The sequence below is a fragment of the Pogoniulus pusillus genome, chromosome 26, assembly GCF_015220805.1.
Source record: "Pogoniulus pusillus isolate bPogPus1 chromosome 26, bPogPus1.pri, whole genome shotgun sequence".
In the NCBI taxonomy this organism is placed as follows: domain Eukaryota; kingdom Metazoa; phylum Chordata; class Aves; order Piciformes; family Lybiidae; genus Pogoniulus; species Pogoniulus pusillus.
Window position 1 is genome coordinate 897,803 of NC_087289.1, and position 16,480 is coordinate 914,282.

At 49.0% G+C, this 16,480-nt stretch overlaps 1 protein-coding gene across 1 annotated transcript in view; it reads right to left on the minus strand.

The window, feature by feature from the left end:
* Positions 1–16,480, minus strand: part of RSRC1 (arginine and serine rich coiled-coil 1) — a 145,225-nt gene that overhangs the window by 98,673 nt on the left and 30,072 nt on the right. The window lies entirely within an intron of this gene.

Consider the following 16,480-nt stretch of genomic DNA (forward strand, 5'->3'; position numbering starts at 1 on the left):
GGTCAGCAAATAAAAGTCTTTGCTTTCACATCTGAATTCCTAAAAACTTTAATTCATTGAAGAATTGAACATTATTAATCCCTATTTAACACTATTAATCCCTATTTAACCCTATTTACACCTATTAAACACTATTTATCCCTAAGTAACTCTATTAATCCTTATGTAAACTCTATTAATCCTTATGTAAGTCTATTAATCCTTATGTAAGTCTATTAATCCCTATTTAACCTTATTAACACCTATTAAGCACTATTAACACCTATTAAGCACTATTAATCCCTCTGTAACCCTATTCATCTTTATTTAACCCTATTAAACACTATTAACACCTATTAAGCACTATTTAACACTCCATTTAATCGCCACTAAATGCTATTTTAAACCTTGTCAAACATCTTAAAAGACTTAAAGACTACTTAACAGGGTCAGGAAAGAAGAAGTTCATTTTCCCATTGGAATGACTGAAATAAGTATTTCATTCCTTGCAGAATTGAGCACTGTCAAGTACCATTTATCACTACCAATGACTATCAGACACTATTGCAAACAGTAATTCACAGGCCAGGAAACAAAACTGATTATTTTTTTACTTTCACATCTGAAATCCTCAAACAAAATTAAATCAGCACAGAATTTACCATTGGCCAATATAATATGAAACATTCATATCATTTTAATCACCATTTAAGCCTATTGTAAACCCTAATAAAGCCTACTGTAAACCCCATTACAGCCCATTGTAAACCCCACTACAGACTATTGTAACCCCCACTACAGCCCACTGTAAACCCCAATACAGCCTATTGTAAACCCCAATACAGCCTACTGTAAACCCCACTACAGCCTATTGTAAACCCCAATACAGCCTACTGTAAACCCCAATACAGCCTATTGTAAACCCCAATACAGCCTATTGTAAACCCCACTACAGCCTACTGTAAACCCCAATACAGCCTATTGTAAACCCCAATACAGCCTATTGTAAACCCCAATACAGCCTATTGTAAACCCCAATACAGCCTACTGTAAACCCCAATACAGCCCATTGTAAACCCCACTACAGCCTATTGCAAACCCCACTACAGCCTACTGTAAACCCCACTACAGCCCACTGTAAACCCCATTACAGCCCATTGTAAACCCCAATACAGACTATTGTAAACCCTACTACAGCCCACTGTAAACCCCAATACAGCCTACTGTAAACCCCACTACAGCCTATTGTAAACCCCAACACAGCCTACTGTAAACCCCATTACAGCCCATTGCAAACCCCAATACAGCCTACTCACTACAGCCTATTGTAAACCCCACTACAGCCTATTGTAAACCTCACTACAGCCTACTGTAAACCCCACTACAGCCTACTGTAAACCCCACTACAGCCCACTGCAAACCCCAATACAGCCTACTCACTACAGCCTATTGTAAACCCCACTACAGCCTATTTGGCACACCCTAAGCACTGTTCAACAAGGTCAGGAAATAAAGATTTTCACTTTCACATCTAACCCCCCCCCAAATGAATTAATGGAAGAATTTAGCACTAGTTGCTATTATAGTAAACATTTAATGCTGTAGCAAATGTTTATTACTAATTTAAACCCTATTAAACACTATTTAACCCCATTTTAACCCCCACGAAACACTAATTAACACCACTCTAAACACCATTAAGCACTATATAAGCACTATTTAACAAGATCAGGAAATAAAGATCTGTACTTTCACATCTGAATTCCTAACAAAAGCTATTTCTTCCAAGAATTGGACACTATTACACACTATTACTATAATTTTAAACACTATTAATCACTATGAACACCATTTAAAACACTATTAAGCACTACTAACACCATTTAAAACACCATCAAGCACTACATAAGCCTAATTTAAATACTATTAAGCATTATTTAACAGGGTCAGAAAATAAAGATCTTTACTTTCATATCTGAATTCCTTAGAAATTATTTCTTGGAGGAATTGGACACTATTAAGACACCAATGCTATTGGACACCAATACTATTTTGAACACTATTAAGCACTATTAACACTATTTTGAATGCTATAAGCTTAACACTACATTAATCACTATTAATGGGCTCAGGAAATAAAGATCTTTGCTTTCACATTTGAATTCCTCCAGAAATTAATTCCTTGAAGCACTGGGCACACCATCAACATTGTTAAGCACTGCTGACACTGTTTTGAGCAGTATAAAACACTACTCAACACTATTTTCACCTCTATTAAACACTATTTAATGGGTTCAGGAAATAAAGACCTTTGCTTTCACACCTGAATTCCTAGCAAATTATTAAATGAAGAGTACAAGTCCATTAAACACTTTTTATCACTGCTTTAAACACTACTGAACACTGCTCCAAACACCATTAAACACCAAACACCATTAAACACTGTTCCAAACACCACTGAACACTAATCACTATTAAACACTGTTCCAAACACCACTGGACACCAATCACTATTAAACACTGTTCCAGACACCATTAAACATCAAGCACCATTAAACACTACTGCAAATATCATTAAACACTACTCCAAATACCATTAAACACCAAACACCATTAAACACTACTCCAGACACCATTAAACACTACTCCAAACACCATTAAACACTACTCCAAACACCATTAAACACCAAACACCATTAAACACTACTCCAAACACCATTAAACACTACTCCAAACACCATTAAACACTACTCCAAACACCATTAAACACTACTCCAGACACCATTAAACACCAAACACCATTAAACACTACTCCAGACACCATTAAACACTACTCCAAACACCATTAAACACCAAACACCATTAAACACTACTCCAAACACCATTAAACAGTACTCCAAATACCATTAAACACCAAACACCATTAAACACTACTCCAAACACCATTAAACACTACTCCAGACACCATTAAACACTACTCCAAACACCATTAAACACTACTCCAGACACCATTAAACACTACTCCAAACACCATTAAACACCAAACACCACTGAACACTAATCACTATTAAACACTATTCCAAACACCATTAAACACTGTTCCAAACACCACTGAACACTAACCACTATTCCAAACACCGTTAAACAGTAATCACTATTAAACATGACTCTAAACACAATTAAACACTACCCAACACTATTAAACACTATTCCAAACACCATTAAACACTGCACACAATCAAACACCACCAAACACCATGAGACACCATCTGACAGGTTCAGAAGGTAAAGCTCTTTGCTTTCACATCTGAGTTCGTACAAAACCGAACTCCTTCCATCCCTGACCCTCTGTGTGCAGCTGACAGCTCAGCAGGTGTCTGTCTCTCAGCTCAATCCCAAGTGTTCTTCCCATGAAGAACCACAGCCAGGTGCTCAGATTCCTCCTGAGCCCTGGATGGATCCCTAGGATAAATATTGTTCCAGAGCAAGCCTTCCCCACCACACTCTGCTAATCACAGACCTATAAATCCATTTAGTTTTTATCAAAGCACCGAGCAGTGCCCACCTGACAGGAATCAATGGGAATAAAACCTTCTCTCCCTTTGACACAGCCTGATCCCATTAAGCTGCCTCAAAAGAGTCTGATCCCAGCAGCAAAGTCAGCCCTTCCTGATCAATTCCTTAATCCATTTGCAGAGAATGGCCTGAGCTTGCTTCTTCGATTGCAGCCCTGCAGAAAGAAAATCACTCCCAGCATAATTCACCATTAAATGGGCCTTGTTTTACAAGACCTTCAGCAGCTGGAAGCAGAATCCTGGAGGATCAGCAGCACATCTGACATCCTTTCTCTGGGTGCTTCCCATTTCTAGCCCCAGATTCCCCCCGTGCATTTGCCAGGCTTGTCTCTCATGGAGCTTTCAAAAAGCTGCTTTGAGCACTGCTAAAAATGCTCAGATGGATGCCCCAAGGGGAGATGATTCCCAGGGTTTTGCTCCAGAAACACTTCATTAAGGTACCAGTAGGGTTGCCATGATCTGAGAGGACAGAGAGAGTGATTGGCACTGGAATGGGCTGCCCAGGGAGGTGGTGGAGTCTCTGTGCCTGGAGGCGTTGCAGCCAAGCCTGGCTGGGGCACTTAGTGCCATGGTCTGGTTGGTTGGGCAGGGCTGGGTGCTGGGCTGGGCTGGGTGAGCTTGGAGCTCTCTGCCAGCCTGCTTGGTTCTATGAAATGGGATACAGCCATTGTGATGCTGAATTGTTTTAGTTGGAAGAGATCTCTAAGACCATCAAACCCAACCTTCAACCCGACACTTCCATGGCCACTAACCCATGGCCCCAAGTGCCGTGGCCACAGGGTTCTGGAATGCCTCCAGGGATGAAGACTCCAACACCTCCCTGGGCAGCCTGTGCCAGTCCCTGAGCACTCTTGCAGCAAAGAACTTTTTCCTCCTCTCCAACTTAACCCTCCCCTAGCACAATTTCAGGCCATTTCTTCTCATTCTTTCACCTGACTCAAGGCAGAAGAGATCAACCCCCAGGTGTTTGTTTCTCACATCCACAAATGATTCCCCTCCAGAGCTCAGCTAAAGACCAGGATGACCTAACAGTCCCAGGACACAGCCATTTGAGGGCCACAGACTAAGCCAAGGCAGTTTCACATTTCTCTGGCACAAGCTTCATACACTCACAGAATCATTGTGGTTGGAAGAGACCTTTAAGATCATCAAGTCCAACTGTCAGCCCAGCACTGCCAGATCACCACTAACCCCCCATACTACAGCAATCTCCATGCCAAAGAACACATTCTTCAGCCCAAAAGCCAAGGTGAAACAGAGAGAGCTTCGTGTTTCCAGGAGAGAGCTTCATGGGTTTATGAGTTTCATAGAACAGAATCCCAGAATGGTCTGGGTTGGGACGGAGCAGAGGTGAGTGCTGCTCTGAGCAGCTGTCAGGTGCACTGCCGAGCAGCACTGGGCACCAGGGGTCATTAACAATGCCAAGGGGGGGCCTGGGCTCGCTGGGTTGGCTCCTTGTGGCCTTCAAAATGTAGATGTTCCATGGCATGGAGTCATAGAATGGGCTGGAAGGGACCTCCAAAGGTCTCCCAGCCCAAGCCCTGCACTCAGCAGGGACATCCTCCACCAGAGCAGCTTGCTCACAGCCTTCTCCAGCCCCACCTTGAAGAGCTCCAGGCATGGGGCCTCAATCACCTCCCTGGGAAGCCTGTTGTAGTGTTCCAGCACCCTCCTGGTGCAGAACTTGTTCCTCACAGCCAATCTCAATCTGCTTTGCTCTCATTTCAAACCATTTCCCCTTGTCCTGTCCCTGCAGGCTTTGGGCACAGTCCCTCTGCAGCCTGCTTGTAGCCCCTGCAGGCACTGGAAGGCTGCTCTGAGCTCTGCCTGGAGCCTTCTCTGCTCCAGCCTCTGATCAGGACCATATCACTGTTTAAAACAAGAGATGTCCACATTTCCACCAGAGAGAGAGAGTTCCACATTTTCATGGCAGAGAGCTCCACATTTTCAGAACAAACTCCACATTTTCACAGGATCATTCCCATTTTCATGAGTTTTTCATCTTTTCATGAGACAATTCAATATTTGCACAAGATAATTCACATTTCCACCGGAGAGAGACTTCCACACTTGCACCAGAGAGACTTCCTCATTTCCACTGGAGAGAGACTTCCACACTTGCACCAGAGAGACTTCCTCATTTCCACTGGAGAGAGACTTCCACACTTGCACCAGAGAGACCTCCACACTTGCACCAGAGAGACTTCCACACTTGCACCAGAGAGACTTCCACACTTGCACCAGAGAGATTTCCACACTTGCACCGGAGAGAGTTCCACACTTGCACTGGAGAGAGATTTCCACACTTGCACCGGAGAGAGTTCCACACTTGCACTGGAGAGAGATTTCCACACTTGCACTGGAGAGAGAGTTCCACACTTGCACTGGAGAGAGAGTTCCACACTTGCACTGGAGAGAGCTCCACACTTGCATCGGAGAGAGTTCCACACTTGCACCGGAGAGAGAGTTCCACACTTGCACCGGAGAGAGTTCCACACTTGCACCGGAGAGAGTTCCACACTTGCACCGGAGAGATTTCCACACTTGCACCAGAGAGATTTCCACACTTGCACCAGAGAGAGTTCCACACTTGCACTGGAGAGAGATTTCCACACTTGCACTGGAGAGAGAGTTCCACACATGCACCGGAGAGAGAGTTCCACACTTGCACTGGAGAGAGAGTTCCACACTTGCACCGGAGAGAGTTCCACACTTGCACTGGAGAGAGAGTTCCACACTTGCACTGGAGAGAGAGTTCCACACTTGCACCGGAGAGAGTTCCACACTTGCACTGGAGAGAGATTTCCACACTTGCACTGCAGAGAGATTTCCACACTTGCACTGGAGAGAGTTCCACACTTGCACTGGAGAGAGAGTTCCACACTTGCACTGGAGAGAGTTCCACACTTGCATCGGAGAGAGTTCCACACTTGCACCGGAGAGAGAGTTCCACACTTGCACTGGAGAGAGTTCCACACTTGCACTGGAGAGAGAGTTCCACACTTGCACTGGAGAGAGTTCCACACTTGCACTGGAGAGAGTTCCACACTTGCACCGGAGAGAGAGTTCCACACTTGCACTGGAGAGAGTTCCACACTTGCACTGGAGAGAGAGATCCACACTTGCACTGGAGAGAGTTCCACACTTGCACTGGAGAGAGTTCCACACTTGCACTGGAGAGAGAGTTCCACACTTGCACTGGAGAGAGTTCCACACTTGCACTGGAGAGAGAGTTCCACACTTGCACTGGAGAGAGTTCCACACTTGCACCGGAGAGAGTTCCACACTTGCACCGGAGAGATTTCCACACTTGCACCAGAGAGATTTCCACACTTGCACCAGAGAGAGTTCCACACTTGCACTGGAGAGAGATTTCCACACTTGCACTGGAGAGAGAGTTCCACACTTGCACCGGAGAGAGAGTTCCACACTTGCACTGGAGAGAGTTCCACACTTGCACTGGAGAGAGAGTTCCACACTTGCACTGGAGAGAGTTCCACACTTGCACCGGAGAGAGTTCCACACTTGCACCGGAGAGATTTCCACACTTGCACCAGAGAGATTTCCACACTTGCACCAGAGAGAGTTCCACACTTGCACTGGAGAGAGAGTTCCACACTTGCACTGGAGAGAGAGTTCCACACTTGCACCGGAGAGAGAGTTCCACACTTGCACTGGAGAGAGAGTTCCACACTTGCACCGGAGAGAGTTCCACACTTGCACTGGAGAGAGAGTTCCACACTTGCACTGGAGAGAGAGTTCCACACTTGCACCGGAGAGAGTTCCACACTTGCACTGGAGAGAGATTTCCACACTTGCACTGGAGAGAGATTTCCACACTTGCACTGGAGAGAGTTCCACACTTGCACTGGAGAGAGAGTTCCACACTTGCACTGGAGAGAGTTCCACACTTGCATCGGAGAGAGTTCCACACTTGCACCGGAGAGAGAGTTCCACACTTGCACTGGAGAGAGTTCCACACTTGCACTGGAGAGAGAGTTCCACACTTGCACTGGAGAGAGTTCCACACTTGCACTGGAGAGAGTTCCACACTTGCACTGGAGAGAGAGTTCCACACTTGCACTGGAGAGAGTTCCACACTTGCACTGGAGAGAGAGTTCCACACTTGCACTGGAGAGAGTTCCACACTTGCACTGGAGAGAGTTCCACACTTGCACCGGAGAGAGAGTTCCACACTTGCACTGGAGAGAGTTCCACACTTGCACTGGAGAGAGAGTTCCACACTTGCACTGGAGAGAGTTCCACACTTGCACCGGAGAGAGTTCCACACTTGCACCGGAGAGATTTCCACACTTGCACCAGAGAGATTTCCACACTTGCACCAGAGAGAGTTCCACACTTGCACTGGAGAGAGATTTCCACACTTGCACCGGAGAGAGAGTTCCACACTTGCACCGGAGAGAGAGTTCCACACTTGCACTGGAGAGAGTTCCACACTTGCACTGGAGAGAGAGTTCCACACTTGCACTGGAGAGAGTTCCACACTTGCACCGGAGAGAGTTCCACACTTGCACCGGAGAGATTTCCACACTTGCACCGGAGAGAGAGTTCCACACTTGCACTGGAGAGAGAGTTCCACACTTGCACTGGAGAGAGAGTTCCACACTTGCACTGGAGAGAGAGTTCCACACTTGCACTGGAGAGAGATTTCCACACTTGCACCGGAGAGAGAGTTCCACACTTGCACCGGAGAGAGTTCCACACTTGCACTGGAGAGAGAGTTCCACACTTGCACTGGAGAGAGTTCCACACTTGCACTGGAGAGAGAGTTCCACACTTGCACTGGAGAGAGATTTCCACACTTGCACTGGAGAGAGAGTTCCACACTTGCACTGGAGAGAGTTCCACACTTGCACCGGAGAGAGATTTCCACACTTGCACCGGAGAGAGAGTTCCACACTTGCACCGGAGAGAGTTCCACACTTGCACTGGAGAGAGATTTCCACACTTGCACTGGAGAGAGAGTTCCACACTTGCACCGGAGAGAGAGTTCCACACTTGCACTGGAGAGAGAGTTCCACACTTGCACCGGAGAGAGTTCCACACTTGCACTGGAGAGAGAGTTCCACACTTGCACTGGAGAGAGAGTTCCACACTTGCACCGGAGAGAGTTCCACACTTGCACTGGAGAGAGATTTCCACACTTGCACTGGAGAGAGATTTCCACACTTGCACTGGAGAGAGTTCCACACTTGCACTGGAGAGAGAGTTCCACACTTGCACTGGAGAGAGTTCCACACTTGCATCGGAGAGAGTTCCACACTTGCACCGGAGAGAGAGTTCCACACTTGCACTGGAGAGAGTTCCACACTTGCACTGGAGAGAGAGTTCCACACTTGCACTGGAGAGAGTTCCACACTTGCACTGGAGAGAGTTCCACACTTGCACCGGAGAGAGAGTTCCACACTTGCACTGGAGAGAGTTCCACACTTGCACTGGAGAGAGAGTTCCACACTTGCACTGGAGAGAGTTCCACACTTGCACTGGAGAGAGTTCCACACTTGCACCGGAGAGAGAGTTCCACACTTGCACTGGAGAGAGTTCCACACTTGCACTGGAGAGAGAGTTCCACACTTGCACTGGAGAGAGTTCCACACTTGCACCGGAGAGAGTTCCACACTTGCACCGGAGAGATTTCCACACTTGCACCAGAGAGATTTCCACACTTGCACCAGAGAGAGTTCCACACTTGCACTGGAGAGAGATTTCCACACTTGCACTGGAGAGAGAGTTCCACACTTGCACCGGAGAGAGAGTTCCACACTTGCACTGGAGAGAGTTCCACACTTGCACTGGAGAGAGAGTTCCACACTTGCACTGGAGAGAGTTCCACACTTGCACCGGAGAGAGTTCCACACTTGCACCGGAGAGATTTCCACACTTGCACCAGAGAGATTTCCACACTTGCACCAGAGAGAGTTCCACACTTGCACTGGAGAGAGATTTCCACACTTGCACTGGAGAGAGAGTTCCACACTTGCACCGGAGAGAGAGTTCCACACTTGCACTGGAGAGAGAGTTCCACACTTGCACCGGAGAGAGTTCCACACTTGCACCGGAGAGAGTTCCACACTTGCACTGGAGAGAGATTTCCACACTTGCACTGGAGAGAGATTTCCACACTTGCACTGGAGAGAGTTCCACACTTGCACTGGAGAGAGAGTTCCACACTTGCACTGGAGAGAGTTCCACACTTGCATCGGAGAGAGTTCCACACTTGCACCGGAGAGAGAGTTCCACACTTGCACTGGAGAGAGTTCCACACTTGCACTGGAGAGAGAGTTCCACACTTGCACTGGAGAGAGTTCCACACTTGCACTGGAGAGAGTTCCACACTTGCACCGGAGAGAGAGTTCCACACTTGCACTGGAGAGAGTTCCACACTTGCACTGGAGAGAGAGTTCCACACTTGCACCGGAGAGAGTTCCACACTTGCACTGGAGAGAGATTTCCACACTTGCACTGGAGAGAGAGTTCCACACTTGCACTGGAGAGAGAGTTCCACACTTGCACTGGAGAGAGTTCCACACTTGCACCGGAGAGAGTTCCACACTTGCACCGGAGAGAGATTTCCACACTTGCACCGGAGAGAGAGTTCCACACTTGCACTGGAGAGAGTTCCACACTTGCACTGGAGAGAGAGTTCCACACTTGCACTGGAGAGAGAGTTCCACACTTGCACTGGAGAGAGAGTTCCACACTTGCACTGGAGAGAGTTCCACACTTGCACCGGAGAGAGTTCCACACTTGCACTGGAGAGAGATTTCCACACTTGCACCGGAGAGAGAGTTCCACACTTGCACTGGAGAGAGTTCCACACTTGCACTGGAGAGAGATTTCCACACTTGCACTGGAGAGAGATTTCCACACTTGCACTGGAGAGAGAGTTCCACACTTGCACTGGAGAGAGAGTTCCACACTTGCACTGGAGAGAGTTCCACACTTGCACCGGAGAGAGATTTCCACACTTGCACCGGAGAGAGAGTTCCACACTTGCACTGGAGAGAGAGTTCCACACTTGCACTGGAGAGAGAGTTCCACACTTGCACTGGAGAGAGATTTCCACACTTGCACCGGAGAGAGAGTTCCACACTTGCACCGGAGAGAGTTCCACACTTGCACTGGAGAGAGAGTTCCACACTTGCACTGGAGAGAGTTCCACACTTGCACTGGAGAGAGAGTTCCACACTTGCACTGGAGAGAGATTTCCACACTTGCACTGGAGAGAGAGTTCCACACTTGCACTGGAGAGAGTTCCACACTTGCACTGGAGAGAGATTTCCACACTTGCACCGGAGAGAGAGTTCCACACTTGCACTGGAGAGAGTTCCACACTTGCACTGGAGAGAGATTTCCACACTTGCACTGGAGAGAGAGTTCCACACTTGCACTGGAGAGAGAGTTCCACACTTGCACTGGAGAGAGAGTTCCACACTTGCACTGGAGAGAGAGTTCCACACTTGCACTGGAGAGAGAGTTCCACACTTGCACTGGAGAGAGAGTTCCACACTTGCACTGGAGAGAGAGTTCCACACTTGCACTGGAGAGATTTCCACACTTGCACTGGAGAGAGTTCCACACTTGCACTGGAGAGAGATTTCCACACTTGCACTGGAGAGAGAGTTCCACACTTGCACTGGAGAGAGTTCCACACTTGCACTGGAGAGAGATTTCCACACTTGCACCGGAGAGACTTCCACACTTGCACCGGAGAGAGTTCCACACTTGCACTGGAGAGAGATTTCCACACTTGCACTGGAGAGAGAGTTCCACACTTGCACTGGAGAGAGTTCCACACTTGCACTGGAGAGAGAGTTCCACACTTGCACTGGAGAGAGAGTTCCACACTTGCACTGGAGAGAGTTCCACACTTGCACTGGAGAGAGAGTTCCACACTTGCACTGGAGAGAGAGTTCCACACTTGCACTGGAGAGAGATTTCCACACTTGCACCGGAGAGAGCTCCACACCTGCACCAGAGAGAGCTCCACACCTGCACCAGAGAGAGCTCCACACCTGCACCAGAGAGAGCTCCACACCTGCACCAGAGAGAGCTCCACACCTGCACCAGAGAGCGCTCCACACCTGCACCAGAGAGCTGCCTTTGACTTGGCAGTCCCCTGCCCCCGTGGCTGTGTCTGTCGCTCGCCTCTCCTGTTCCGCTCTGGGCAATCAGTTTGCTGTGCTCGTTCTGCTTTTTTTTCCACCTCAATTCTTCCTGGAGCCTCCTCAAGCCTTCGCTGCATGACAGCAAGAGCCTGGGCCCACGCTTAGGTGATTACTGTATCTCTGCAGCTCAGTATCTGCAGGGTGTCTGAATGCCACTCCAGCTCCTTAAACCCGGTAAAGAGATTACAGCTCCCACTAAGTGGATTTGCACAGCTCCGTATCGTTCCGTCCGGATTCCCGACGCAAGGATTAGGAGAGGCCATGCAAACAGCACCCAGCTGCTCGCCAACTGCAAGGGGTCTTGGGTTGGGGGGGGGGAGGAGGGCAAAAAAACCAACCCCAAAGCACCACCCGAACCCAAAGCCAAGCAGGCAGTTCCATTTGGAGCAAGCGTGGGGAGACAAAACAAACTTCCAGGAGGAACGATTTGAATTGAAGGAATTATCCCGTGGCAAGCAACAACAACAACAAAACCACCACAACATAGAGAGCCAGGCTAATGCAAATGACTCAGTTCTGAGAGGACAATCGTGGTGGCTGGCAGTTTGAAGGAGCAGAGAGTTTGGAACACTTTAAACAGCTTAAAAAGAAGCTGTGGCTTTGAAGATATTTGCCTTCAGATGCATCCCAAAACCTATTTCTGTAGCGATGGAGAAAAGAAAGAAGGAAGAGGGGGGAAAAGAAAAACCCCAACCCCAACTCTAATTCCCTCACAGAAGATGAATTTAGGAGGGAAGCTAATTGAACAAGCAGCTCTGACAGACTGAACTTCACCAATTGGACACAAAAATAGGGAGTGGGGAGGAGGGAGGGGTGGAGGAGGGCTCAGCACAAGAGAACAAAAATGAAGTGGTTGTTCCAAGGGGAAAACAGATTCATTTGCTAGACCTGGAATCATGGAATGGGTTAGGTTGGAAGGGACCTCAATGATCAGCCAGTTCCAACCCCCCTGTCATAAGCAGGGACACCTCCCACTAGAACAGGTTGCTCAAGACCTCAATCAACCTGGCCTTGAACACCTCCAGGGAAGCTGTGGAGCACACCTGTGCCACACAACCTCCCTGGGAAATCAGTTCCAGTCTCTCACCACCCTCAACCTGTGCCAGTCTCTCCCCACCCTCACTTCCTAACATCCACTTCCACTCTCCCCTCTGCCACTCCAAACCCATTCCTCCTCCTCTCCTTATCAGACCTTCTCAACAGTCCCTCCCCAGCCCTCCTGCAGCCCCCTGCAGATCCTGCAAGGCCACTCCAAGCTCTCCTGGAAGCCTTCTCCTCTCCAGGCTGCACAGCCCCAACTCTCTCAGCCTGTGCTCACAGCAGAGCTGCTGCAGCCCTCTCAGCATCTTGGTGGCCTCCTCTGGACTGGCTCCAACACTTCCATGTCCTGCTTGTGCTGGGGGCTCCAGAATTGCACCCAGGACTGCAGGTGGGGTCTGAGAAGAGCAGAGCCAAGGGGCAGAATCCCCTCCCTTGCCTTGTGCCCACACTGCTCTTGCTGCAGCCCAACACATGAGTTGGTTTGCTGCCATCCTGCAGAACAGGAGAAGCTTAAAGGGTGTAGAATCACAGAACTGTTTCAGTTTGAAGAGACCTCTGAGACCCCCATGGCCATTAAACCATGTCCCCAGGTGCCATGCCCACACATTCCTTAGAACCACAGAAACTTAGAATTGGTTTGGCTGGACAAAGCCCTCTGAGATCATCAATGTTCTTCAGCATGAGGGTGGTGAGAGCCTGGAAAGGGTTGCCCAGAGAGGTGGTGGCAGCCTCAACCCTGGAGGTGTTTAAGGCCAGGCTGGATGAGGCTCTGGACAGCCTGATCATGTGTGAGGTGTCCCTGTGACGGGGGGGTTGGAGCTGGATGATCCTTGTGGATCCAGCCCTTGACTGAATCTATGAAATCCAACCAGGAACCCAACACCACCATGGCCACTCAACCATCTCCACAGGTGCCATGGCCACACATTCCTGGAACACCTCCAGGGCTGGGGACTCCACCACCTTCCTGGGCAGCCTGTGCCAATCCCTGACCACTCCTGCAGCAAGGAAACTCTTCCTCCTCTCCAAGCTAAGGGTCCCCTGGTGCACCCTGAGGCTTCTCGGGGTTGTGCTGCACAGCTCACACACAACTTCTCCCCGCACTGCCTTCTCACAGCTGCCTGGCAGCAAAAGGAGAAGAGGCAAACCATCTGTTGCTGTCTCAGTGTCACAGCACATTAACTCAAGGGCCACTCTTTTGCAGTCTTACAAAGGGTTTTTTTAGCAAACAAAGAGAAAAGCAAGGCCAAGGCAGCTCAGATGACAATGGTGACAAATTTGGGTCAAAGGCAAGTGACCCTGGAGCTGCTTTGGGCATGTGGACAACTTTGTCCTCCCTGCTCTGCTTCCCACTGCCCTCTGGCTGACTTGCTGCAGAGGAAATTGTTCTCATTTGGCCTTTCAGTGGCTTCCTTCAGGCTTCCAACACCTGAAGATTCTTTGCCAGCAGAGCAAATCTACTCCTTTCTCCACTGTCCTTCAAAGTAGCCTCACGTGAGCCAGCAGCTGTCCCCTGCATCCTCTCATCAACCTGCCCTTGAGCATCTGCAGCCCAAACTACTCAAATCAGACAGAAACAATTCTGAAAGGGCACCTTACTACATCCATCTGCATCCAACGAGCCTCAAAGAGCAGAGACCCACAGAATGGAGGAGGCTGGAGGGGAGATCAGCCACTCTGATGCACTTGCCAAGACAAGTTCGCCTAGATATGGGCACACAGAACACCCTCAGGCGGGTTTGGAGTCTCTCCAGGGAAGGAGACTTCACCATCTCTCTGGGCAGCCTGCTCCAGGGGTCCCTCACCCTTGGGGACATTCCTACTCACGTTTAGATGGGACTTTGGTGTCCAAATTTGTGCCTGCCAGCCCCTGTCCTGGACCACTGAAAAAAAGGCTGAGAAAGACCCAGCAGGAGTGCCAGATGACTTCTTTCTTCAGAGAAGAAACAGGACAGGCCATGGTGAGGCTACGTCTGGAGTCTGGCTCCAGCTCTGGGCTCCCCAGTCCAAGTAGCTCAGGGAACTGCTGGAGAGAGTCCAGGGGAGGCTGCAAAGCTGCTGAGGGGCCTGGAGCAGCTCTGGGAGCAGCAGAGGCTGAGAGCCCTGGGGCTGAGAGCCTGCACAAGAGCAGCCCCAGAGGGCAGCTGAGCAATGCTCAGCAACAGCTAAAGGAGCTGTGAGGGGCAAGAGGCTGGGGCCAGGCTCTGCTCAGTGGTGCCCAGGGACAGCACAAGGGGCAGTGAGCACAAAGTGGAACTCAGGAGGTTCCCTTGGCAGGACAATACAAACAAAACTCCTTTAGAGCCCACTCCAGAGGAAGCTAAACCAAATGTCTGGCAAAGATAGCCCAGGTCAGAGAGAGAGCCTCAACTTCTCATCAACTTTTAGAAGCTCATTATCTGCTATTCCTCAAGAAGCTACCACAATTAATTACTGCAGCTAATTAGGACTATCAAGGCTCTTAAAACTATACTTTAACAACCTCTCAGCAGCATGACTGTAGCCATTATGAAGCCCTCATCATTTAGTCCAGACATGGAAACAAAACCACTTGGATTAAGGAAAGATTTTTCCCCCCTCTGAGACAAGAACAAAGCAAACTCTACTGCAAATACTCCAAACTGTTCTCCAGCAGGGGACTGAAGTAGTTTGGGTTCAGCATTCAAAATGCATTCTCTAGTTTTAACCAGATTTTAAAGAAGTTCTGCAATGTTTTCCTCCTAATTTCTGAGTTTCAGGTGGACACATGGCCACAGGTGGACACATGGCCCCAGGTGGACACATGGCCCCAGGTGGACACATGGCCCCAGGTGGACACATGGCCACAGGTGGACACATGGCCACAGGTGGACACATGGCCCCAGGTGGACACATGGCCACAGAGCCTGCTCCTCTGGAGCAGGGCACTGCCTCCAGTGCCACTGCTCATCCCATGGGGGATAAGGCTCTGCCCTGGGTACTTTTCCTTCCAAGCCATCCCTTGATTTCCAAACTCTACCCCTTTCCATCAGGACAGAGCCAGTGTAAAACCTTTGCTACAACCAAGCAGACTCAAGATCACAGAATCATAGAATCAACCAGGTTGGAAGAGACCTCCAAGATCATCCAGTCCAACCTACTGATGATGAAGTTGTTCAGACAACCTGCCAAGGGCAAAGCTGCTCAGAACAAACACTCCTAAAGCTCTGTTTGCTCCTTTAAAGCCAAGCATTTCTCAGCCCTCCTGTGTCAAAGCCCAACCACTCCGTGCTGGAGGTACTTTTCCTTCCCAATCAAACATTTACCCTTCGCCACTGGTGAAAGGCAACAAGGATCCCTTTACAGCACCTTGTCTTCCCTCAATAAATTTTGCATGACAACATGTTAGCCACGCACAGAGCTGCCTGCTGTCACGTTGGAAGTGTGATAAATGTTTAATGAAAACAACACCACACAGCTTGGTGTCAGACAACAGCTATCACACAGCCCTGCTTTGATCTGAGCAGGCACTTGAAAGCAGTTCTGAGTGTGCTTTGCACCACGGAACTCTATAACCTATATGCAAATGGGAGACAATTACCATAAATGAGTTCCTACTGCAGAGCTGGGAAAGAGGTAAGGGGGGGGGGGGGGAAGCCACAGAAATGTGACAAGCTGCAGGAGTGTCTGACTGCTGTCAGACCCAGAGAGCTCCAATAGTCCCAGTTCGCTTCTGAT